At 37.5% G+C, this 26368-nt stretch overlaps 1 protein-coding gene across 4 annotated transcripts in view; it reads left to right on the forward strand.

The window, feature by feature from the left end:
• Positions 1-26368, forward strand: part of Scp1 (Sarcoplasmic calcium-binding protein 1) — a 258498-nt gene that overhangs the window by 157367 nt on the left and 74763 nt on the right. Inside the window, exon 1 of one of the 4 annotated variants that reach the window (XM_071595329.1) lies at positions 5758-5946. The exons of the other annotated variants lie outside the window; for them this stretch is intronic. The gene's annotated coding sequence lies outside the window, so the exon portion shown is untranslated. Of the gene's footprint in view, positions 1-5757; positions 5947-26368 lie in introns of those variants that run through there. 4 annotated transcript variants of the gene reach the window in all.

Raw genomic sequence — 26368 nt, forward strand, 5'->3', positions numbered from 1 at the left:
TTGACATATTTTTTATACAATATTTTTGAATGTGCAAGTTGCTCGGATTATCATTTTTAATATTTTCAAGTTACTTTTCCTTTCGCATATTCCAACTTTGCGAGGAGCCATCTATAGATGAAATCAAAAACAAAGCAATGTTAGCTCCAGATAGCCTAAAGTTCCTTTCGAGTCCACCAAATTCCATGCTAATATTTTCCGCAAAAACACTGGTGTTAATATAAGTTATAAATGAATATTGCAATTTTTGTTAGTGTTTTTTAATTTCCAGCTTAGCCTAAGAGTTTTTAAGTTAATTTGATTAATATTCTTCATAAAGCGCCTCGTATTTTGCTCAATGTTTGAGTAGGAAAACGCTTGTGAACGAAAACTTTAGACATTCATATATATCAATGCGAATTAAATACCACATAAGGTTCAAACCTTCTCTTCTAACTAAGCCAATCACCTCTCACAACTATCGTTCACGATTTATAAACTATTTGTACAACAATTTCTAACACCTTCGAGCGCAGAGGAAGAAATTTAACTGCATATACTTCGCATTTCAATGATGTGATTCAGGTTCGCTGGAGTTTAACCCATAATTTCTTAGAAAAAATGTTACCGTTGCAGCCTCAACCTGACAAAGTATATTCTACTCCATATTGGAGATTCCACCCTTTACACGACGTCGATACTATTTCCGTATCGACTTTCATGGAAGCGAATTGCAATGCATAACGTTGTGTATGTTTGGGAATGGTAACAAAACTTGAATAGAAAATAATATATCAATGATATGCAAATATATAATTCAGATGGTATATTTCACAATGGCGAGGTCCCAATTTCTTTAAAAATATAGACTGTCATTATCTTTGACTAAAGCGATTAATAAATGAAACCCAAAAGACTCACACTATTTAATCCAAATAAGCAATATTTGAACGGTTGCTTCTGCACCATATGAACGCATGAGGTTTTTAATGAGTTCCATAGCGGAATACCAGATAACTTATCGCAAAAAACCTTTGCGCACATTTGAACTGACGGCTTTTAAAAATAAATTGCATTCAATCACTAAAAGTCGAGGCTAAGACTGAGTTTTTTTAGGGCGATTGAAGATTATAGACACACTGGAATTTAGAAGTTTTAAACCTGAGGCAATTAATCAATAATTATGCGTAGACAGAAAATTGAAATAAATTAGGATCGGGCCTTTTCAGTGATTAATCAAATATATATCACTTATCCCGTGAAAATAATGCAGGAGATATAAATGACAATTTAGAGAAATTAAATGCGTAACTTGATTGGTTTAGGACTTATTTTTTTCCGCTAATAATGAAGGATCATAATACATGTAACTGCCATTGATTTCGTCCGGAACATAATGTTTTAGTTTATACAACCAGTTCTTAACCATTATTCCATCTACCTTTTATCACATTGTAACCACTATAGTTGCTCATTTTGGGTGAGCATAGCATTAGTTGCAACCTAGAAACAGGAAACCACCCAATGCTTGCAAAAACTTCCCAGTTGGTCTCAAAATTTTCACAAACATGTGCTAAGGATTGCATAGTCCTGGTGTGGAACCACCCCTTGCCACACACCCCCTATCAAGTATTTACTATATGCCACGAAGGTGTCAATTTTAATCCCTGAATATTCGCAATTTTTTGCATTTTCATGCAAAATTACGAGAATCTACTCCTTCACCGTTAGACTTCCCGAGGAATGACCCTTACTATTTGGCACCCTCTTTCTCTCTCTTTCGTCACTCTATGTCAAATGCCTAGGTTGCTCACCAAGGATACGCACGCTCACCGCGATCGATAAAAGTCATCATGACTTTGTTTTGATTGGACTTGGCGTGGTTTCTCTGCGGTCCTATTCTAAAGTATTCACCCGAGCATTAGGGGTCGACGCGGGTTGTAGGAATTTCCTGGCGTCGAATGCTCGGCATGGTGTCGTTCTCGGTCGGGGTAAGAGTGAGATTGACAATGCGGAAGACGCTTGAATTAAGCCACCGTTCCTCGGGAAGCTTTCGTCTACCACTTTCCACTAGCATCCGTCGGTAGATTTAAAGGTGAACAGTTTTTCTTCTCAACGTACAATTACCCTTCAGTGATTGGCGAACAAGAAAAAATTGACAAAAGGCACCAAAGGCAACGACGCTATTTCCATTTATCGCAAAAAAAGGGATTTCCAACACTTTAACATGATTGCGTAATGGTCAATGTTTGATGCACTCGCTACGCTACGCAATCCGCTCATCATATCCCAACATGAAATGATTCACAAGCGTATCCAATTCCAAAATTGACATACTGCACCGATGGACTAGTGAACATTTTGGAAATGCACTTTGAGCAAGTGAATTACTTCCCGAAAGAAAACAATTTATATACGCTTTAAAATCAGAATTTAGTGAAGGCTACATCATACAATCTACATCTCTACAAGTTTCCAAGGATATTTAATGGAAAATGAATAAAAAATAAGTGACTACATTTGTATTTGTAGACCAAAATAATTATCTCCTGCTGCAACGTTGATTACTCAAGGAAAAATACTAACATAAATTGGAGCACTAATACGTCAGGCGATTAAAGAATTTTTTTTATATCCTTACTAATAGTTTTTCATGAAGTAAATATTTTACTTAAGGTATACTCGACCACATATGAAAGAAATTCTGTCTTAGGGGTAACTGCATGCCAACGAAAATAAAATGCTATCTATCAGTGTGGTGTTGATTGTTGTTTATATAATTATTTGTATTTGCAATTTGAGTATCAATACATAGGATCGATGCAAGAAATAGGGAAAATAATTAAATTTAAAAAAATACTACTGGGCTTTGCGGGAAAAGAGACTGAAATTATAAACAAAAGAGGCATAAATAAATTTAGTAATCTGGAGCAATTCAAGTATAGACCGTCGTAGACCCACCACCACGCTTCATGTCACAAGGTGATATACATGGATCTATGCAACAAATCATTCATTTTTTTATGTAAATAATGTTTTCTCACTTTCGTCACCCGCTCCAATTGCTCCTGAAATTCCGCTCAATAAGGACTCAAACGGAAACGAAATTCATCGAAACTGTCACAGATTTACTCTATTTTTTATTTCTATATTTCTACTATTCATCAGAGCGTTATTACGTTGGTCAGCTGGACGAAATTATACTGCCCTCTGCCAGATGCACGGTCGTGAAGTCGTACAGCTATATGTTACACTGTTCCTCAATCCTCGGGGTGTTTTTACTTGGTCGTCACCTATTGCCTACAGCCAAGCATGGATAACGCACTCCGGAAATATATGAGCATCCGCCTTAAAACAATTACTACGTTAGGCGATTTGCGGGAAAATGTAATGAGAAATCAAAGGAGATTATCATTATACAGTCATTCAGAGAGCAGCATTGTCAATAAGCGGTGATAATTTGGGATTCGTCGGAGAAGAACAAACTAATGTCATGTCATACGAGCTAAGCATTAATGGTACTTGGCATTGTCTTTAGCCGACAAAATTGGAAAAAAACTGCAATGTAATTATATCTCGAAAGAGTTATTAGAGTATTAGAACGACTTGAAAACGCGGGAATGAAATTTAACGCATGTTAATTTCACTTCAAACGATTTGTTTTCTCATCCGTATTTAAGGGAGAGATTTCTTTAATGAGAAGCATAAGAAAGAATAAATAAACGTTAAGGGAACTCCTTGACAGGTATTGCAAGATATTAAGAGAGATTATTGGGAACCTGAATACTTTACAAGATTTTCTTCGGAGTAAACTGAAATAGTCTCAACGCTTGCGACGATAAAATATAAACCGTTGAGCTTTGCTACTACCTTCGAATTTTTTTTAACTTTGTGCAAAATAACCTCATGACTCGTGAAGTCGACAATAACTACCCATTTAGCAAAAAATAAGAGTTCTTCGGACATTATCCAGCAAACCCTACCAATTAGCAGCTGAAGTTAATACCTATTGATAACAACCCAACAAACATCTGTTTAACAGATTTAGTGGAACTCGGGAATTTTCTGCAATTAATTTTTCTTCTAGGGGATGGCATAATTATTTCCGCTCTGTAATAATTACAAAGAGCATACAAAAAAACATCTTCATTGTTCAATAACATTTATCCTATTTTTTTAAGTTTAGTATGATATTAATTAAATAATTAGAGTTTATAATATGAAATAATATACAATAAGAAGAATAGAAAGTTAATGATTAGAACTGGAAAAGAATAAAGCCGAGGCCTCAATTCTTATAGAATCGAATTTCAAAGAGCAAATGTATCGTTTATTTACTTTAATAACATATATCTTTTTATCGATTCTGGAAGATTGAAGAAAGACGTGACAATTTATAGATCTGCAAAAATTCCAGCCAATGCATTTCCAAAATTAAAACCACTTTTAAAGAAAAACCCTTTCTTTCATTTCACCGAGTAGTAGTATTTCACCCTCCATATCGCGGAGAAGAAACAATTTTTTTGGACCAAAAACAAGGTGATGGAGAGAGAGGACCGAAAAAATGTGGACAATGTGTAGGTAATGAGAGCTCAGACGTCATCACAAAAAATAAGAGAAAGAAATATGCCCAAAGAAAAAAATAAAGGATACAAATTTTTGAAAAGAGACGTTTTCACTTCGGAGTGTTGGGGTCTTCAAGCTCCAGTCGTTACTCAAATTCGCCTCTGCTCTTTGTCGGCCGCTTCGGTTGGAAAGGGAAAACAGTGAGGGAAGTAAGGTTGCCGAACTCAAGGGAAAAGAGAGGAAAGGATGGAGCGGTGAGGAGAGAGATAAAAGTGGCGACTGAAAAGAAAGATACGGGTATTAGGTAGGGGCAGGGGGAATAGAGAGAGAGAGAGTTATCTTGGCATTGTCTCGCTCAGAGACACCTGAAACCATATTTTCTTAATATTTATCCCTTTAAATTCCTGCCCTCTCTCTCGTTAGATTCTTCATACTAATTCTTCCCTCGTTTTCCTCTCCGACCATCTTTCCCGTATTCCTCTTAACCCTGTTTACCCCATGTTCCTGCCCTTTCCCCCTTCAGTCCAACACCTAACCATCCCTCCCCTCGAAACCCCCCCCACTCTGTTCCATCTCCCCCCGCACAACCAAAAATCCCTCGGACGACAACGACTCGGCACTAGTCGGTCGTTGGGGCTCCCCGTTTGAAAATAGAACAAAGCCCCGTGTCTAAATAAGAGGACTGAGCTGAGGCAGGCTTAGGAACTGCGGCGTGGAGAGGGTTTCGGGGAGGTGAGAGGGATATGGGTGTGAGGGGGTAGGTTGAACGATGAGGGGGAGGAGGGACCAGGGATAAGGGAAGAGGGAGAAGGAGGTGGAAGAGAGGGAAAAGATACATATGGTAGAGGGAGGAGAGGGATGGGAAAAGAGGAAAAATTTGTTGGGAAGGGGAAGACCCTTCGCCTAGGAACGCGATGACAAAGCCTCCCTCCCTCCCCTTCTCGCCCCTCTCAACCCTCTCAAAGCCCAGTCTCTTCGGCGACGAACGGCGCTTCCGAAGGATGTCGCACGCGGCGCGGGAGAGTGGGGGAGTGGGTGGATAAGGAATGTTTTCTTCCCAAGTGGCTCTGATTTGATGACCCTTCGCTCCACTTTGGAGAAGCGGGGGTGTGCGGAGGGGGGGATATAAGGGGTTGGATTTGGGAGTGGGGTTGGCGAGGGATAGAGGAGAGGGAATGAGGATGGGGGAGGGGGTGCGTGGGTCCAGCAGGTGGTCGGGGGAGACAGTCTGACTCAGGCGTTCGACGTGAGAAGGAGTGTTCGCCTCGGACGCATTGACGAAAGACTCGATTACGCTCTTTTTGTGTGCAACGCCGCTATCTCCGTGTGCCCATTCCAAGCGACTCAAGATCCGCGGCTCCAAAAAAAACCACCCAACTAGCAAAGCGGAGCGATTCTTAGGTGAGTCTTGAAAAAAAAATCTTGCCGAACAAAAGTGGAAGAGGCAAACCGAGGCACCTGTCCAGGTTCCTAAGTTAAAGAAAGTGTCGATAATCCAACAGTGCTGACCTCCCCACATACGAGTTTGGGAATTTTAATCATTGACCCTTCGACCATAAATTTTGCAATTAAAAATATTTCAAAGCAGGGCCTTGTTCTCGAAGACGATTCAGCTTCAAATCTCTCTGCAATTTTCATTGAAACCTCATATGGTGTGAAATGAAGGAGTGATCGTTTGCCATTGCAGATTTTTTTGTCATCGAAATCATCAACGCGATTGGAGGTACACAGCCTTGAAGCTACAATATACGGTTTTTAGGTCATCCCCCAAAACTTTAGAGAATAGCTCGATTTCTCTTAAATCGGAGTTGAATATTTTATAAGCTTCTCCAGCTCCGAGGGTATAATTCTTTCGTAAATTATTTTCGACGCCTAAGACTACCCGAGTAATCCAGAGGGTTATGAGCCTGCCGGGAGACCCAACACTGGGAAGTTCGAATTCCGACTCAAGCTGAGGTGATTTTCTGCGGAAAATATTCTATTCTTGTGTTTTCAACTTAAGCCGTTAGTGCCCATTAAATACCAACTAATTGCTAGAGTTCTAGATATTCGAATAAATGTAACTTTTCCTCTCTCAGACTTGTTATCATGTCGTTCCTTGTACCCTCGTGGGGTTCGCCAACTAAGTCGTAAGGTAGAGTTTTGACTACTACTTCAAGTATATATGATGTTGCGTCCATGTTTATTTGTTACTTCGGGATTTAATGGAGAGATTTAACCTCACCTGCCAACATGACTAAAATTGTAGCAATTATATCATGATACAACTTTACTATTTAATTCAAAGTTATTTGGCCGAAGTTCTGAAACTTTATCAGAATGACAATTTAAAATAGCACTGAAGGAAACAAATTGATAATTGAAGTGCCTCTATGAACCTGGCGCTAAAAACATCAGTGAATGCCCCATAAAGTTAATAAAACTAGATGATAATCTTTATATTTTAGTATAAAGTAATGCTATTAATCGCTTATAATTTAAAATATGCTATTCATGTTTTAATATACTATTAATATTTAATATTTTTATAATGACTTCTACTAAAATTATGCTTCAATGTATTTGTTAATTATTGCTCAAAATATTTCTTTGATTAGTCAATAAAACACTGTCGAATGGTGAATAACCTAATCAATAAAAGCGTTTAGACATCCTATAGAAAGAAATATTTCACAATTTACGAAGCGATGTGCGATAAATGATTACGGATTCCAACTAAAGAATGGCCCATACTTAGTCGATGCGTATCACAGACTTCTGAAGATAATAGAAAAGGTTTCACCCGAACTAAAGGGCTACTTCCAGGGTTATTGTACACATGCTCTGATGTAACACCATATGTCCCTCTTGACCCGAGTGTTTGCTTCCGTCAATAACTCATCACCCACAATTCTTGTTATCTCAAACTACTCGTCAGGGATTGAGAGGTGAAGAAATTCGACAGCAATTTTACCCCATGTCAAACATGAATGGTACTCGCGGAATAATGTACACAGCCATAGTTACAAGTCAAACTGTGGAAAAAAATTTCAAGCAATGTAAGTGTCTCGAATTTCAGTTTAATTTTGCTATTCCGCAAGCTGTTATGTATCTCCAGTACATACTTCTCTTCTCATTTTTTTCACGGGCTGCCAATTCGTGATTGGCTCGGTTCCAGTTCATAGTAGCACGCGGTCTTGGTCGTGAAAAGCACCTAACTTAGATTAATGAGAGTACTTTGATGTCTCTCACAGAATCTTTTGACGGGAATGGCATACGACCATAATGATCAGTCAAAGAAAACTGTTCAACGAATATTGAACGATCTGGAAAAAGGTGACGAGTAATTTATCAACGACATTTCATCTGCTTAGTGTATTAAAAAATTCCTATTTTATGAGGTTTAATTGTATTGATAGGTCTATGATGGACATGACGAGTCTCATAATCTGCTTTTTATTGAAGTACCTCTTAACACACAAAAACCATTTAATTTAAATTTATCTCTGAACTCTTCAGAGACTCCAACTCACTTTTTCCCCCTTTCCTCCATAAAATTCCCCTTCGAATCATTTGTACTCATTTAATGAAATAGTTGATATTGCCAATATTTCTCTCCTCTTCACCTTTCCTTTGTTCTTCTAACTTCAATCGAAAAATTCCTTTTTTCTTCAAAAACATTATAACACTTCACTTCCTCTCATCAGTGTCCAACTTAATCCTCTTCAATCAGTGCACTCACTTCTCAAATACTCAACGGTCATCTCATTAGCCCAAAGACAAAGCTACTAAATAGCACAATATGCCACTCTTCATAAAATTCTGCAGTCCCTTCTTTTACCCATATTTTCATATTCCGTGTATTTAACTTAGTCGTTTTGTTTTAACATCTTACTTTACTCCGTAAAACTCATACATATGTCTTTACCATTTCCAACCCATTATTTACCCAAGCGCATATTATAAATAATCATATGCAACTAAAATGTAAAACCTTCAAACACGCCTCTTATACTTAATACTATCCTCCATTTCAAGAATAGCCATCTATAACATTAATTGATTTAATCAGTTCTTCTCTTTTCTAAACATTAAACTGCTAAACCTTTATTGTCAAGAAATAGGAAAACCCTTGCAAATTCCGATAATAATAAAAAATTTAATTTAATTTTTTTATTTTTAATTAATTTATTTACTTTCATTTTTTTTATTAGTCGAAATGTAAAGTTCTTGGAAAAGTTTTCAGCATGTGTTGCCTGTGAATGTACATTTGTTTACTGAAACGTTGATAAGTAAGGTAAATAGCAATTCATCTCTTACATATAATGCCTTATACTTATGAGCACATATAGAAATGTTGAAGTCATTTTAGCTCTAAAAACTGAATCATCAGCTTCATGGTATTCTCATCGTTGGTAGAGAATAGTGGAATTTTTATTGGTGTTGTTGAAGGAACTTAACTGTTTATGCTAATTATTTTCCCATTGGTTCAATCAGTTTATACTCCATCAACATGTGGGTCATCCAATATTCAATTAGTAGCCAAATTTCCTATTTCATAACATTTCAAAGCATCAGTTATAGCGAATTATCAGGAAAAATACTCCTCTTAGCCATTTCTACATCATTACGTTATATATGTTAATTAAGTCGAATTTTTCAAAATTATGTAAACTTAATCACTTTTGTGGGGAGATTTTGCTTCAGGTTGGAAAGAATTTGAGGGTGTTTCAAAAATTTGTGAAATCGTGGGGATAGTAAACCTGCTTTTATGACCTCTTGTTCCATTTACGACCATCCACACTAATTCCATGGGACTAATTAGAAACCTTACGCTCAACAAAGAAAGAGACCGCTGGCTAAAAGTAAATGCAGCCTGCGTCCATGGCAGTCAGGATAAATGGCTGGATAGAAAATTAAACGATCCCGTGGTAAGACAAAGAGATGTGAAGGGAAGCTACAACGGCACAACCATAAAGCTTAAGGAGAGGTTTTGAAGGTACAGAAAACCGAATGACAGTAACCCAACCACGCGTACTGATCTCAACCTCGGTTCTATGAGCATCTCACAGAAGGGCTTTCTTTTTCCAAAATTTTCCTTTGCAAATGCTTGAAAGAGAAAATTTTATGGGCCGTATTTTACGACGGGAACGTGGAAAAGCCACTCTTCGTCGAACTCATCTTGAAGAGCAGACCGCCTTCCCTTTAACATTCAAGCTCAATGAAGTCCAACACGAGGCGAGCGGGATGATCACATCCGGGCACAAAGGGACAGGTTGCCATTTTCTTTGCAGGAACGCAACGTGATTTACGGTTATTTAGAGAGTTCTTTCTTTATGACTCTCCGCTTATGAGCAGAAAATTTTCTTTCCGACAAAGAGACCCACCCTCGAGCATTTTTAAGAATATGGATCATGGCAGTTACGAAAATGTTTACAATGACACACAATGCCTAAAAAAATATAGAATGGTGAGAGACTTAGAGATTTGGTCCATCTCTGAATTAAGTTTAAACTGCACAAAATCAAGCGACCTTGAACTGAAAATCAAAGGATACAAAGCCATGCGAGGGAAGGCACCATGTTCAAATTGTGTATCTAGAGCCACAGCGATCGAATCAAGATGAAAGTTAAATGGCCACTTTTATTGTTAACGAAAAAATAGCCAAATTCCATTCCCGAAAAGCATTTGAGATGCCGTATGAATTTTCATTTTTCACTTGACGGAATATATTTTACAGATACGGATAGTAAGATGAAAATAGAAGCCATTTTTACTAAAATCCATGAAGTTATATTATAATCCTGCCTAATGCCTCAGTTTTACATCCTCAAACAAGCATTAAAAATGTGCCCGTATTTCGTTCTGGACATGAGTCACATTTCTATCGGCTTTACAGAAGACGTACGATTTTATCCTCGTTTGGATTTGCCAATTCGTGAAAGGTATTTCCAGAAGAATAACTACTAAGTGCTGAAAAAAATAATGGGAATTTACCCGGTAAAAAAATTGAAAAGAGAACAGATATTGTAGGTGTATAACTATTTAGATAGTGTATACGTATACAGCTAATTAGAGAACATTCTGGCACACTAATTTTATCATGAAATTCTCTAGACGAATGAGGAGAATTTTCAAAATAGCCTCCAACGAAGCGCGTCTAAGCTGCATGACAAAGCTAACTCGGCAGCTAACTACACGGACAGAGATAATAGTCTTTGCGTCGAATTTCTTCGAGTCTTTCGACTCCCTATTTTGGTTTTCACTATTACTGCGCACGCAACACACCTGTCCCTTTCTCATTTGCTCACCATTCTTCCTGTTTCCCCCTTTGGGACCCTAGTTATAGCACCTAGAGGATTTAATATCTGGCCGCTTCTCTCTAATGCTTCTGTTGCAATCACACGGCTCACTATAGAATAAACAGTTCCACAAGAAGTCCTCGGCCCCAAAAAACCCATTAACGACCTGTGCTCGCCCCGTGCCATCTCCGAACGGTGTATTTTTGGGTTATGGGGATGGGAGAGAGGAAAAAAGTGGTGAGGACTGACGAGTGGGGAGATGAGGAAATTAAATACGGGCGAAGAGATGAGTTCCTAGGTTGCTAAAGGTAGAAGAAGGCATTAGGAGGGAGCGGAGGAGGATCTAAACGAAATTCAGAAAAAGTCCTAATCGCGAGAGATTGCAATGCTCGGAGATGGAAACCCGCGATCAGGGCCATCAGGCAGTCGGTTTAACGGCTTGAGCTTAAGTTAAAACCCCAGATCACTAACCAATGAAACCGCATTCAGGATGGGTTCTGCGCCACGAGGCAAATTCGTGCAATAACGTCCACCATTTCCAAGCTCGTAAATATTAAAGACACTCTCGCACGAAGTGGCTTAATTCGTTGCTACTTGAATAGCCTAGACTAGCCGCTTCATTTAAACAACCGTTACTCTAACTTATTCCTTTAATGCGCACGAGTAGCAGCTATTATAAAAAAAAGCAATTACCGAAAATTAGCATATTCAACTCTACTCGAAAGGCAGTACTTTGGTCACCACGTGTACTGGTCACCACCAGCAACTACTTGTCTGCTTATGTGAAAACGCAGCCGCAAAGCGATCGTGAAAAAAGCACTTTGCTTCAAGGCTTGTTTGGAGATTTATTTATTCTTATTACTGTGATTTTTCATCTCATGGAAAAGTGAAACTGAAGGAACTAAGCCAAAATGTAAATATGGTATCAATTGATCATAGAGTTAACTGATTCGGTGTCTACAAAAAATTCTCGGATTCCGAGAGCAAACTAATAAATATTACGTTCGCAAAAACGCGCGAGAGGTTATTTAAAAAAGATGGAACCAACGGGGATGTGTTTCAATATTTAATTTTATCAGAGTAACGCGGCGAAACCCAATAAAATGAGGAGACGATAATTTAATAATGCTTTCCTCACAGAGCCCAGACTGCGCCACTTGCGATGACTAAAACGCACGTGGTATTAGTGACCATGCATGTAAGCTAGTGGCAGCTATTTGATGCAACGAGATCAGCGGTAAGGGAATACGTCTCGGAAGATTTTAGGATTGAGTTTTTTACGTGCGTGAGGATTCTTCGATGAATCAAACAGAGGGTCTTACCGAGTTTCCATACTTGGATGCGGTGTGATGAGAATTCCCTCTCCTCATGGCTACTAAAATTGTATCCAACCACACATACGTTTTGAAAAAGTAACTCCATGTGCATACACGGAATATCAATAGCGTGTCGGAGATAATTAAGTGATATAGGTTCTATATCATTCTCCTAGGTTATCTAAATGAAAGAAAGTAATATCAATCCCGATAGAGACGCGATACTTTATATATTCTAGCGTGATTGGCTATGTACGCTAGCTTTTTCTTTTACATGTAGGATTTTACATATACATACGTGTTCGTGAAAATGCCTCGTGATGCGGGGAAGTTATGAATCTTGCTCTTCTTTTGGATTAGCGAAACTTTTGCGTAAGAAACGTCCCATCCGGTGCTCGAGACAGAGCCGAAACGAAATTACAAAATTGATCGCATTTTACCTAGCCACATTCCTTCCCCGGTCTCTTCTCATGCCAACCCCCCAGGCTTACTTCTTTCCATCGAGGTTTTCTGTAAATCCTTCATCATTAGCCTTTCGGGATTCCTTTCCCTTCCCTACAGCGTTCCTTTGTAAATAAGTGACATTCTCAGATTCTTAATGCCTAATATTTCAGTCCTTGAAATACAAGCCTTTTACCGCCAAAAGGGCAAAGTTCACACCATTTCCACCCCCACCACACACCAGACGGAGGGCGATACCTCCGGCAAATCTTCTAGACAAAGATCAAGTGTTTCACGCATTCACGTTGCAAACATATCCTCCGCATCCCTGTTTGACGTTAACACTGACTCAGTTTTAAAGTCAAGTATTATATTTAAGAAATTTATCAAATAGTGTAGAGTATTCGAACTAGTACGGTTTTAAGAAGAGTTAAAAATTCATGAGAGATAAGCATGAAAACCCAAAATTCTAGTCGCATTGTTATCTATCAATTTCATTTTAACTTAAGCATAGTACTCTCGAGCAGTCAGATGCCAAATTAATTTACATTAAAGCATTTTTGTAATGTAATGAATCATAGAAGACAAATCTTGATACTTAAAAACACGATCAAATTACTATAACTAGTACGGTATAATAAAACACAAACATATTTCAGCTTTGTCCCTTTACCAGTAAAAATAACTCGAATTCAAACACTAAAAATCTAGGCCAAAAGACTGAACATATTGACATTAAAAACTCAAAAATAAAATGCAAAGGTTTATAAGTACTGGCTGGGCAATCAATGCATTTAGGTTGAATAATGAATGATATCACACGTAGGTATAATGAAGTGATAGGTGATTAAAGCGACTCACAATATAAATAAAAATTTGTAAAAAATAGTTGACCAGTAATCAGTAACAGATTTACCATAGTTGTTGTGATTTCGCGTGAAATCTTGGTTGAAAATAAGAACTGATGGCTTCAAGCGTAAATTTATGGAATGGATCCATATTGTAATGAAAAACGGCTACATGGAGATTCTACAGTATTTTATTTTAAGTACGACCCAGGTTTTAACATTCATCAATATCTTCAGGTCTACTTATACCTAATGATGACGTTGAACGTCGGGACCGTGGGCGATTCTTATTCCGTAATTACCATGGAATCAAAAATGTATAGCTTGTCATTGAAAATAAGATATGAATCAATATAAAAACATTTTCTAAAACCTAAGAAAAATGATAGACAAAAACATTGGGACGAGAATATTTGAGGAAAGAGCAACTTAACACTGCACAAATAAGCTATTATTCAAATATCCTTAAGTGATCTATAATTTACATACATATACTCGTATACTCAGTTTTCTTGGAATCGAATGAAACAATTGTGGGCTGGTGTAATTACATTTTAAGACACCATTGAGTGGGTCACTCAGCTTTGGGTACAAACTGTATAATTTTGAAAAATTTCATACTAATAATCATCCATTGGAATAAACAACGTTGTTAATACAGATGGCAACTGAGAGCATTTTCTGAAAAACATTACCACTTGAAGTTCATCTTCGTAATCTCACGTGGATCGTACAGATCGATAAGATTGGCTAATTAAAACAATAGACGGCAACTCGAAAGCTTTTTTGAAACCCGTAAGTGGGATTTATGTACATAATACTTAATTTTGGTCCCCGTTATAGATTCAATCCAATTGCAAAAAAATTCAATAAAAATCTCCCCTCTTGATTTCACGATTCTTTCGGTTCTTCCACCAGTGAACAGATACACAACACACACTTAGACTCAAATGAACGTGCTTCAGTTATTAATCCCTTCATTGAAACCAGATAATCTGAACGAACAAAACTATAGCACATTTTTAAGGTCTCCCAAGGTGTTTCTTTGTTATGTTGCCGGATAAATTACCTTTCGAAATGGACACATTGCTTAGAAGGACGAGGGTATTGAGATGGACAAGATGAAAAAATTGACATGGGCCGGAATCGAGAAGACCCCTCCAAGGGCAAATTAAGAGCAAGGGGAAAATGGGTGAAAGTGAGGCGATGAGATAAAATGAGAGGCACGGGAAACAATGACGTAGGAAAGGAGAGCGAAAAGAATTTCGTTTAGTGTCACTTAATGGTGAAGGAACAGAAGTTCTCGGCTTCCCACGAGCCGAGGGGCCGTGGAAGGGTCGGCCATATTAAATCGAATCATTAGATCTACGTTAGTTACATGAAGGTCAGAGTAGAATGAGAACATATATAAATTAATACTTTTAATCTTTATGCAAACACCTTGCTATGTAGAAGCTGGTTTATTATTTGTAAACCATACTTTTTTCAACGCTTACAACGTAAAAAATCTAATATTTAGGTTAATACGTATAGTTACATGAAGAACGTATCGTCCCATGTCAGTATAAAGCGAACGAAAATAGCAAAATGAAGAACAAAGGTTGTGTTGAACGAAAAGAAGGGACATTCTCAAGATCAATATCGTAAATTAGATAAAACCCTGGTAGTAAAACTTATAATTTTATGCCCAAAAAATGGAGCAATGAGAATTAAAGTCAGAAAATTAGAAATATCTCAGTAAACGATAATAACACAAAGATAATATAGTTAAAAAAGGGCAAAATCAATCCTTTGAAAGGAAGAGAGAAAATTAAGAATTTATTTATCGACCTAAATACTGTGCTTATTGCTTCTGTTTACAGTCTGTTGCTTTTAAAATACCACTGTATTTTTTAATGGACCATCGAGTTTAATCTAGGAGAATTTTTCAGAATCTCGAGAAAATAAGTTGACAAATTCAAAGGAACTGCTGGAGATGCCACGACAGTAGCTTTTAACGGAGTTATCCTTATCAAATTTCTTAAGTTTACTTGTTTTTCGTTAAAACAAATCTTTTATATTACACAAAAAACTGATATTAATTTTTTTGTTGAAATCAATAGAACAATAATAATTAAATTTTCCCGCTATTTCTCAGGGAAAATTATCACTGAATTACTAATAAAATCTGAATCTTCCCTCTAAGGAATATGTCACTTTCTCGATTGGAATCCATGGGGGGAAAGGTGATGGAAGGGAAACGGATGTCCAGAAAAAACTTTTTTTGGAGAAACAAGAAGGGATACTTCAAAAAACTTATAGATGACGGGAAAGAGAAGAGAGAAACGGAAAAGATACGCCAGTGATGATAGGAGAACGAGGTTTTAACGACTTGGCTGCGAGAGAAACTGAGAGAATGAGTGGAAAAAAGGTCTCCCCCGTTAGTTCTCTGCGGAGAGGGAACGGGAAGAATGACAGGGTGGAAGGGAAAGATGGGGATGAAGTTTCATCTTTAATGGCATCCTCTAGATGGTGAAATCGGATGGAATCCTGGCACATCGGAGTGGAGGCTGCCCTCAGCCAGCCACTTCGATGTTTATTTTATGGCTATTATTTGTTGCTAAACGTCCTGGTTAAAGAACCTAACATACGAAGGCGATCTGCTTATCAGAAATAAATAGAAAAAGGCAAATAGAACAGACATGCTTGTGTTAGCATTTCCTTCCGAGGTGATTCCTGGCAAGGGGTTGAATTTCCCCGTAAATTACCACAAAATATGTATTTCTTATTTTAAAAAATTCGATGTCACATCCTTAAACATCCCCTCTTTTTCAGCAAAAAGAAAAGTTTATCATTTATAAGCATCATGCAAGTCGAATTCTTAATACGCACATGTGCGGGGCGCGTAAACCAGTAAAAAAATCGGGAATTTTTAGGGCATATTAGAATAAACATTTCTCTTGAAATTCTTCACGAGGAGAACAAAGCAATAAATACGAGACCCGAAGAAAGCAAGGATAAAAGAACTGTGTTGTTTCAAACGCAGGTCTTAAAAACCTGGGCGCATATACAAGATTAATGAACGAAAAAAGAAAGGTAAAAATTTTAAATCTCATGAAAATACTACGAAGCGGAGTGAAAACTTATTACGAAGAAATTTAAGAAAATAATCATAAAATAGAACGCGTTTAACAAAAAAAGAATGCCATAATTTATGCAACAGTAACTTATCGTTGCCTGTAGCAATAATAAATAGGTATGTTGCAGAGACTTAATTGCCAAAGAAAGGCCTTGAAATGAAGCTATTACCGAGGCTATTTTAATAAAAGTTTTCGTTTGACATTCTTGGTAGGTTTTTAGTCAGGTTATTAGGCGCTTGACTAAGAGCCTTTCATAATTCATTTAATATACTCACTTCAAAGGCTTTTCCTTTAATAAACTTCTTTTCCATCATATTGCGTCAGAAAATTGCTTCCTTCATATCCTCTTCTCTCTCCGTATATTTATAAATCTTCAAAAAAATACACTTCCATAGTGTCTCGTATCAGAGATTGTAAAAAGTATGGGGTAGTGTAAGACTCGATTGCTCGTTCTCAACCATTACAATTAAATACGATTTCGGGGTAAACTCAAATTACATTTATCTTCCCGCACAGAAAATTTTGTCGCGCGAGTCATATTTGAAGGGACTAAAACCTAGTATTTCTAACACACTTCGCCATGCAAATTATTTACATAGTATTTTTAGAAACATCTAGCTAATCTGTTTTTTTATTTACCTACTGCTTGATATCAGTTATGGATGATAATATAATATTTTTAAAGAAATCGGTAAGAAAACTTAAATTCAAGGTTTTTTCATTACGAAACAAATTATTTGGAGGCGGTTGTATGGACTAGTTAGGAACCCCGTGCACGGAAAATTAATGAATTGGTTTATCCGTCGAATAAAACGTCCTAGTTCTTTATCGGTAGGCAAAAAAAACGGGAAGTACTTTGCCACGGATAGCAACGAATATGTAAATGATTTCATTAAGATTGATTCTACGTTTTGACACCTGAGCTAAAAAAGATTGGATCGGTGTGAAGAATACTCAAGAGATTCCCATCGCGAGAACTTGGTTTGAAATCCCCTGAGCTGGCAGCATCTTTCAGTTCCCTAGCTTTGTGCCACGGAAGATAAACGTCCTGTGCAGAGCAATATTATAGTGCCCGTGTTAAGCGGTTGGCCAACTTGCAAATGAGCTTTGTTTTTCTCATCGTTTCCCACTGATTAAATCCACATATCATTTCCGAACAACGCATTAAATTCACAGTTTCAGTTTTCGGGAGTCCAAATTAAATGTCGGACCTTAAAAGTACTAGTAATTAACAACTAATGCAGTGCAAACCTAGTATGCCAAGAAAATATGGGCAGTGATAATAGTGGCGGACATCATTGCGGCGATTTGTTCTAATTCCATTAGCCGGTAGGCTCGTTCTAATTGGCCTGTGTTGACCACGGAAATAGAAGAGAGTCTGTCGAGAGCTTGGCTTTCTTAATCGGCTATTTTGACTTTAAAATGTTCTGCAACGTCCCTCGAAACTAACTTGAATGTGGGCGAGGGGAGGTGCCGAAGGCCGCGGACCAGAATCCGGAATAGAGAGCTGGGCACTTTTTTGCGAGGAAATTGAGATTCGGAAGGACAAGAGGACAAGGGGCTGAGGGACAAGGGAGGAAGAGGGGGGCGAGTGGAACTGGGAAAGAAACCGAACGGAGGGCAACTAAGCGCAAGCGGGAAACAGGGCCTGAAGCCAGCGGGCACCGCCGGCGACGGCGGGTAATAAAGAAAATAAACGTATAGTGCCACGTACAACTAGTAGTGCGTACGCTCGATCAAGTACCGCCAGTGAGATGACCGAAGCTTATCCATCTCGTCTCCCCCTTCATGGTCCCATTTCATCATTCTCCTCAAGTCTTCCTCATCTCCCCCCAGAGCCCTATATAGCCTTCCTTCTATATCCCCTTCCCTCGCCACGTCAACTTAGCGCGAACATTATAGAAGCCAGGATAACCACGAACCTCGGAGATATTTGATTGAAGAAACAATTCGGAAGAAATAAAAGTAGGCGCAGGAGGAAAAAAAGAGTAAAGGAGGTTAAGATAGGTCAAAACAGAGAACAGAGAAAATTTTCCAGTACAATGTTTCGAGATTGATTCAACATTGATACTTGTCGTGTTACCAGCAGTCAGTTCAATTGCACCGAGTGATGACTCGAAAGAAAGATTGGAAAGGAGAGGAGAATATAAGAAAGTGATTTTTTCCATCTGCTAAGAGGTGAAAAGCGGTATTTCTGAGGGGTTGGGTAAGAGGAGGCAGGAGCGCGGTAAGGAACAATCGTCGGCCCTTTTGACTAATGGAAATATGTCCCCCGAGTGACTTTGGGACTCATCCAATCGCTTGTTTATAATCTTCTCCCTCTCTATATCTCCATCTCTTTCCCTCACTCCCCACTCTTCGCCTCTATTCTCTCTCAGCCTCCCTCCCCCTCCATCCTCCCCCGGACGCCACCGCCTCCACCGCCCCCTCCGTCTCCACCACGATGACAAAACAGAACCCCTCGGCTACCGCTTTTAGGGGCCTTCCGGGAAAAACAAGGATCTTCCTCCACTTCTAGCCCGAGGAGAACTCAGTCCCGCGCGGAGGGACCCCGCGAACAGAGAGTCATAGCTATAATGGGGGCGGAGTGAAGCAAGGGTGCGGGTAAGAGGGGGTGAGAAGTGGAAGGAGAGACGCGAGGGAGAGAGGAGTCAGGCCGAGGAAGAGTAGAGCGTGGGGACTCGCGAGGGGAAGATGGAAATACTGAGGGAAGGCTATAGTTTGGTCAGGGAAGCAGAGGGGAAGGGATTGGGACGAGATGACCTTGCGTACTTTCGGCTAAAATGGACGAGAGTGCGGGCGAAATCAAAATAGATGGTTTGGGTTTTCATGGAAGTGTTACCTGTGATGAAGTTAATAAAACAATGGAATAATCGTAATATTAATCTTTGTAATGCAAAGAAGTGTATGAAGTGCCGTGACATTAATTTTGACGGAGTCAGTGGACGGATATTGCGAGAATATCACGGTGTAAAAATCATTCACCTCAACCAGGATTCGGACACGGATCCCTCAATATCAGGTCAGGTTAAATCACCCTGCCAGATGTTTTCGCATTTCTCCTTATTTTTATTTATTTCACGAAACTTACACCCTACCATAGAAATGAATTGTAAATACTGTCCCGCAGACAAATACTTCTTTCGTCCCTATCACATCCATCCATATCGTTTTTGTTTCTGTAACTTCTCATTTTTCTCATTTGGAGATTCTCTTTGATCATATTCAACCAAGATTGCACCGGAGTACCTCCTGGAAACCTAATTACTCCTCTCAAATTAACCGTATGGTGAGGGCTTTTCAAAAACTCTACAGGTATGTAAGTGTCAAAATGATGCGCTTCTGCTCAGGTGGATGTAGAAAAAAATTAATTTATTTGATTGTGACTAAGTTAATGTTAGTTAAAGTGATTATCGGAAATGACTTTTTTTCGAATCAAATAATGTTTTAATGCATAGATTTCGGCATTTTATACTTGTAATTGGCATCAATACACGGAATGAAATTTAGCTTCTAATCGGAGCTCTTCAATGCCTTCTTCAAGCCTTTAAGCGTTAGTGTGCGTGATTTTCCGTATGCTAGTCCTTCCTGAGAAGACAGAGGATCCGGTCCCTCAACCCTGGTTTGTGGATTTCACACTCCTTTGAGTTATGTGCGAGATGAGCCCCTCACCCATCAAACCAAATTTCTGGTTGATTACTGTTTTGATTACGGAGTTCAACCTTTGCGTTGATTGGGGGGGGATGCGGTAGGGGGAATTTAGTGCGAATACTTTTTTCAAGAGTACCATTGCAGGTATCAATTGTTAATATGGAATAATACCAAAACATAGATTCAATGTCTGTGCACAGCTGTAACAAAATTTTAAAATACCACATTTGTAAAATTCTCCGTTCTTTGTCAACGATTCAGACATAATTTCATTATGGGAGACGGGGACAAAAACAAAAAAATCTGAAAGCATCAAATAAATCGTTTTAATAACGTTTTGAATTCAGAGGCCATGTTAGGTGAATGAAAATCAGCTGATAACTCAAAACATGACCGAGGAAGAAAGTGTGAATTTCTTGCGTGTGTCATTCATCCTCCTTCTTTATCATCAATGACAGTGTAAAAGAAAATATGTAAGTTAAGCTTGGTACCAGTATTCACGTAAAGAAAAATACTGTAATTCAGAATTCAAAGAGCGATATACTCATGTTATTTTTCTGCAACCTCTTGTGTTTTTTCAATCAATAAAAACCCAACAAAGGTTTCAAGCGTATTTTATAGTTACCTAGTGTCGCTGTATCTAATCCACATTCTTCTCTGATCCACGAATCTATCGCCCTATTTTCTCTATTAACACCGCAAACAGTCATTAAGCATCCAAAACTCACCGCATAGTTTTGTTAGTATTGCGCTTAACCTGGAATAATCAAGTGAATACATATTCTTATGATTATTTTAAGTGTAAACAATTATGTTCTGCCCATTTCGCTGTGAGAGCTAAATTCAATTTTTTAAATACAGCAAGCACACTCATTTTTTCTGACCATCGGACGTCTTGCAATACATTATTCACTCACTTTTTTCAATTGTTCCGCCAATTCAGCCGCTGAGGAATCATTCTTTCGATTCTCCTTCGCGAATATTATCAATTTTGACTTAAGACATTTATCCCGCTTAAACATACGGACGCATAGTTATTTCTCTTCCCTTAATTTCCTTATCCTCCACTGCCCTTTCTTAGATTGAAGTATGCTTTAATTGCTTTGAAACTTATAATATGAATTTTAATTGTAACCTGAAGAACTCAAGATCCTTTCTGCATTCAAAAGAAAAAGTTCAAAATACAGTAATCGAGTGTCCGAGGCTGATCTCGACTGCAGGACCAATTAGCAGGTTAGCACCTTGCCAACCGAAAAAAACGAAGAAAGGGAGGGAATATCCTCAGTGGGTCAGAAATCCTGTAAGTAATTCAATGTAGCCAGAACAATCAGCGGTCATTACGCCATCTATCTAATTTAATACAGTTGAAGTGCCACCGCACAGAAATTTACGGCTATGCTCTAAAGAGGAAAAATATCATTTTCCCACATGTATTACTCGTGGCCACTACTTTTTTAGGTATAAAATCATCAGGAAGATGTAACCAAATCTCAGACAATAGATGTATAACTAAATATTGCCTACTAAAAGAGCAATAATGACAATACAGTATCTTACCAGAAAGACAAGGAAAATTTCCGTGCTACCTTTATGTCAAACGATGGATTGAAAAAATGAATCCTTCATAACTAATCCTGATTTTCCAGAGTTTCTATGTATATGACGGTGTACATAAGTAAATATTGTCTATTATATCAAATCTATTCCATCAAATGCACTATGTACCTGGATGTAGAAGAGAAATTAATTCATCCAGGTAAACTCAAATCGGTAAAAATAGCTTAGCTTAATGGTTACATTTTTAAATCGACCGCACCGCAGTCAAAGACACTCATCAGCTTCATAAGAACTCTTTTGTCATAAGAAAATTCGCTTACTACATTTCCTGAATGGTTCAGTAAAAATAGAGCATTAAGAGTAATTTTGAGTTTTTGAATTTTCTTTGCGGATCCAAAAAATTACTTGACAAAGTTAACTATATAAATTATTTTATTGGCAGCAGGTACAAGGTTACAACCCTTTGCTGCTATTATTTTGCATCAAAACCATGATAGAGAAATGAAATACATTATTTTAGTGAATTTTATAATTATTTAATTAGTTTTATTTCGATATTTTTTATGTTTAGTCATATAACAATTAGTTTTTTCCTATTTCATAAATTTGGGAATTAGTGCACTGCTGGCCACGTAGCCACGATACATGTAAGCAAATCGCTATTTTCACGAGAAGTGATCACTTTCTATATACATATTTGCGTAGAGCATTGTAAAGTACCGACGAATTATAAGGACGTATTTAAATCTCATATAGATAGCTTTAAACCTGGTATTTGAACTGGTGGAGTTTTATTCTCCGGTTTACGTATTTTCCCAACTCTAGGGTGAAATCAACTTTAAAAAAAGTACTCAGCGAGGGAGAACGAGAGAGAATAGAAATTCAAAGAGAAAGGAATAGCGAGAGAGGGAAAAACAAGGAAAAGGAATGCAAGAGGCAAAGGTGGCTAAAATAGTCATTCCGGACCATCATAAAAAAATATTTACGCGGAGGAGATGGAGACCAAGAATCTAAAGTGGAACTGAAAGAGAGGGACTCGAAGGTCCAAGGGAGGAAGGAGCTACGATGAGGAAAGGGAGAAAATGAATACTTAGCCCTTAACACCCTGTTTACACTCCCTCGTTCAAGCCCTTTCCTAGGGTTTTACGTAACTTAACATGTGCAGTGCGGTCGCAGACAGCCATTGTCGATAAAAAGAACCAAATCTTTATTAAAATCTCCGAGTAATTGTAGTAATTACAAGTTTGAAGTCATCTGCCAAGCTGGAAAATCAATTTTTCGGCTAAAACCAGGTGTAAGACATTATTTTAAAGCATTATCCCATAGCTTTAGCCTTAATTGTTTCTTAAAATAGGGAAAAAGTACATCAGGAGCAGGGATAAGGGACACGTAATTTTCGTCCAGAATAAGGTATATGCGATCAACTAATTCCTTTTTATAAAAATAACACCTTGTTTTGATACCTCACCAGCAGATTTTCATTCACCACAAATTAAATACCTTTATAGGTAGGAATACTTATTTGCAACTCTTGCCCGTATATGATCAAAATATCAACGGTGATTCAGTGCCATTAACTTGAAAAATTTTAACAATTGAATGTGGTATAATAAATGTAAAAACCATAACAATATGAATGGTCTAAGAATATTCTTTTTATTTTTCTAAGGGACTCAAAAACTTGTACAATGACATTCGAATCACATGGAAAAATCGAAGAGTTGACACCATTGTCTTTTGAAAAAGACACTTAAAAATTAGTGTCACAGGGATGGGAAAGCCTTCAAAAAGTGTAACTTATCTTCCGACAAGATACACTTCCCGGTCCCCCCTCGAAACCAAATCGCAATTTCTCTCAGTACACACAGTCTAGTTTCCAGCTAAGAAAGCCAGAGGGCACAGGGGGCGCTAAAACGGAATCCATGAGTAACCAGGCTAGAGGATGGGATGACGGTCGTGAATTCAAATGTCACCGCGCCTCTAAAATAAATGGAATGGAAATGTCCCCGCTGAGGAATGGCCGCCATCGCACGCCAGAGTGGAATGACACGTTCGATGTCCTATTGTCGACAAAAAACTTCCTTTCCTTTGGATTATAAGCAAAAATAATGCAATCTACATCCTTTCGGTTTTATCGACGGTATATTTTTGAAAACAGCTCGAGTCTCTATGGTGAATTTGATTGTTTTTTTCCGGGCCGGGTGTTAAATATAGCAAAACCAACGGCTTTCGCCGGGAAATGGCGGCAAACATTTCCACAAACATGTTCTTTACGAACCGGACTTCAAATGGATAAATAACATTTTCCCTCTAATCGAGCAAGATGTAGTTTTCATTATCTTCGGCATACTTTTTTTGGTTCGGTAGAAGCAAATCAGGCTTGCTGCTAAGGCGGGCCGAATTCTCCATCAAATAAAGAATGAATTAATGTATGATGGCAATATGACGGTGCATTTATACTTATCACCCGGGATTAAGCATGTGAAGCATGTTTATTTATCAGAATCGCAAATTACGAAAATTATATTTTGCCAAAATTTATGTTCAAATTTACGGAAATTTTCCCATCGAATGAAAAGAAAGTGTCTTAATTTCATTAAAAAATTAGGTGAACATTTTATAGAAATACCAAACTGTGGCATTTTTATCTCTGAAACAATTTATTCTACTCCCTAGGAATCAAAACCAATTTGATGGGATCACATCTTAAAATGTATTTTAAATGTTTTTACATGCATACACGAAATGCATCTGTAGAAATTACCATTTACCTAATATTGCATATTCAATGTGAGGCTAAATAATAGTTGTTTTCATATTATTGTTGCAAAGAACCGAATGAATGAATGAAGGAATCAAAAGATTTTAAAACGCCTTAAAATTAATATGTCAAAAAACAATGAAAATGAGAATATTCAACATAGTAAGGCACTGAACCAGAAACAAAAAAAACATCCTAAGGAAAGAAAAAACAGTAAATTAAACCTCATACAATAATTGAAATAATTAACAGTAAAAGGAGGAGACCAACAATAAGAATCACTAGCGTAATAACACTGTAGGGAAAAATATGGCATGTATTCTGCACCTATTAACAGATATTAAAAAAATATAGTATTGCTATTGTAATGAAGATTGTTAAGTATGAGAATCATTTAACTTTGATTGAATGGGGAGACGAGGGACATTTAATCTGACAGCATAAGGAGTTTCAAAATTTGAAGCAATAATAATTGAAGAGTTAAGATAATGGTACTATAAGAATAAAGTATTCCGGTTAGGGAAAAAGGAAAAATGAAAATTACCAAGGATATATTTCCTTTATGCATGAAGCTTTAGTCAGCAAGGTTTTAGGAGGTATTGAGATGGATTGGAAATATGAGATAAGATACAGATATTATTCTTGTAGAGGAGGAAAGATTTTATTTTGCAGTTTGAGTAAATGAAGAATCTTATTTTCCTTATTACACATTCTTAGAGCATTCCGATTCCAGAAAAAATTAGAGCAAAGAATGATTCAGAGCAAATAGCCTGGTAAATATTCTAAATGTGTAGGTACATTTAGCTCTTAACGATATGGGTGGTCAAAATCCATTGAATTGATTCAGAAGCTCCATAGCTGTGATTAAAAAAAATTCTTTACTTAAATTTCACGTCGTAAGTTACAAAAAACGGAATTATTTGCCTCATATTGTACGCAAAATTTACAGTTAAACACTGGAAAATATTTTGCAAGTATTTTTGTGCCGCTGCCGTCTCAAAAGACGTCTATCGTGTCCCATATTCTAAGTGTAAATCAATAGGGACCGAGGACTCACTGCAGCCTGTCTTGAATTCTCCTCAACTACCTAACGCTTCAGAGGAGAAAAAAGAGACGCGATGCAAAGAGAAAAAAAGAATGAGCCTGAAGCTAATTTCTTTTGAAAGATGAAATAACTAGTGAATGGAAAGAAACAATATGGGAAAAACTACGAAGTCATACCTTTGCTGTTTTTATTTTGAAACCTAAAACGAATCTTCCGAAAACGTTATCAAGCAGTAAATATTTAAAAAAATGGGATGGTAGCAATGTTTAACTCTAGAAAACCGAAACGATTACTTTTCTTCACAGCAAAGTGTAAAAAGAGACATCGCAACAGATTTAAAGGATAAACAATTGATTATATTGATGAATAAATCACAACTGGAAAATTATTTTTTTCCCATTTTTTCTGTTTCATACAAACTTATCAGATGCCACTTTGAAAGTGGTGGTATATTTAAGATTAATTTTAAAGCTAATTAAGTAATTACTCGTAAAAAATCATCTCCCTTTACTTTGTGACTAGCAACCTTTAATCGAAAAGAATTTGTATTGAATAAAAAATAAATATCGCAAAGTCCCTTGACTAAGATCAAAATACTAAATTCAAATATTACGTTAGCAGGTTCTTTTTCTTACGAAGCTCACTATGACTTAACTGAGATAGAATTTTACTCCATTATAACTTGAAAACGTCACTCTATGACTTTCAAGGAGGATTAAATTACAATAAACTAACACCCACGTTAATCATTAATCAATAAAAACAACCGTCACAAATACCAAAAGCGTAGAATATAAGTAGTAA

This window comes from Hetaerina americana, unplaced genomic scaffold (assembly GCF_022747635.1).
Source record: "Hetaerina americana unplaced genomic scaffold, ioHetAmer1.1.p SCAF_7, whole genome shotgun sequence".
NCBI classification, from domain to species: domain Eukaryota; kingdom Metazoa; phylum Arthropoda; class Insecta; order Odonata; family Calopterygidae; genus Hetaerina; species Hetaerina americana.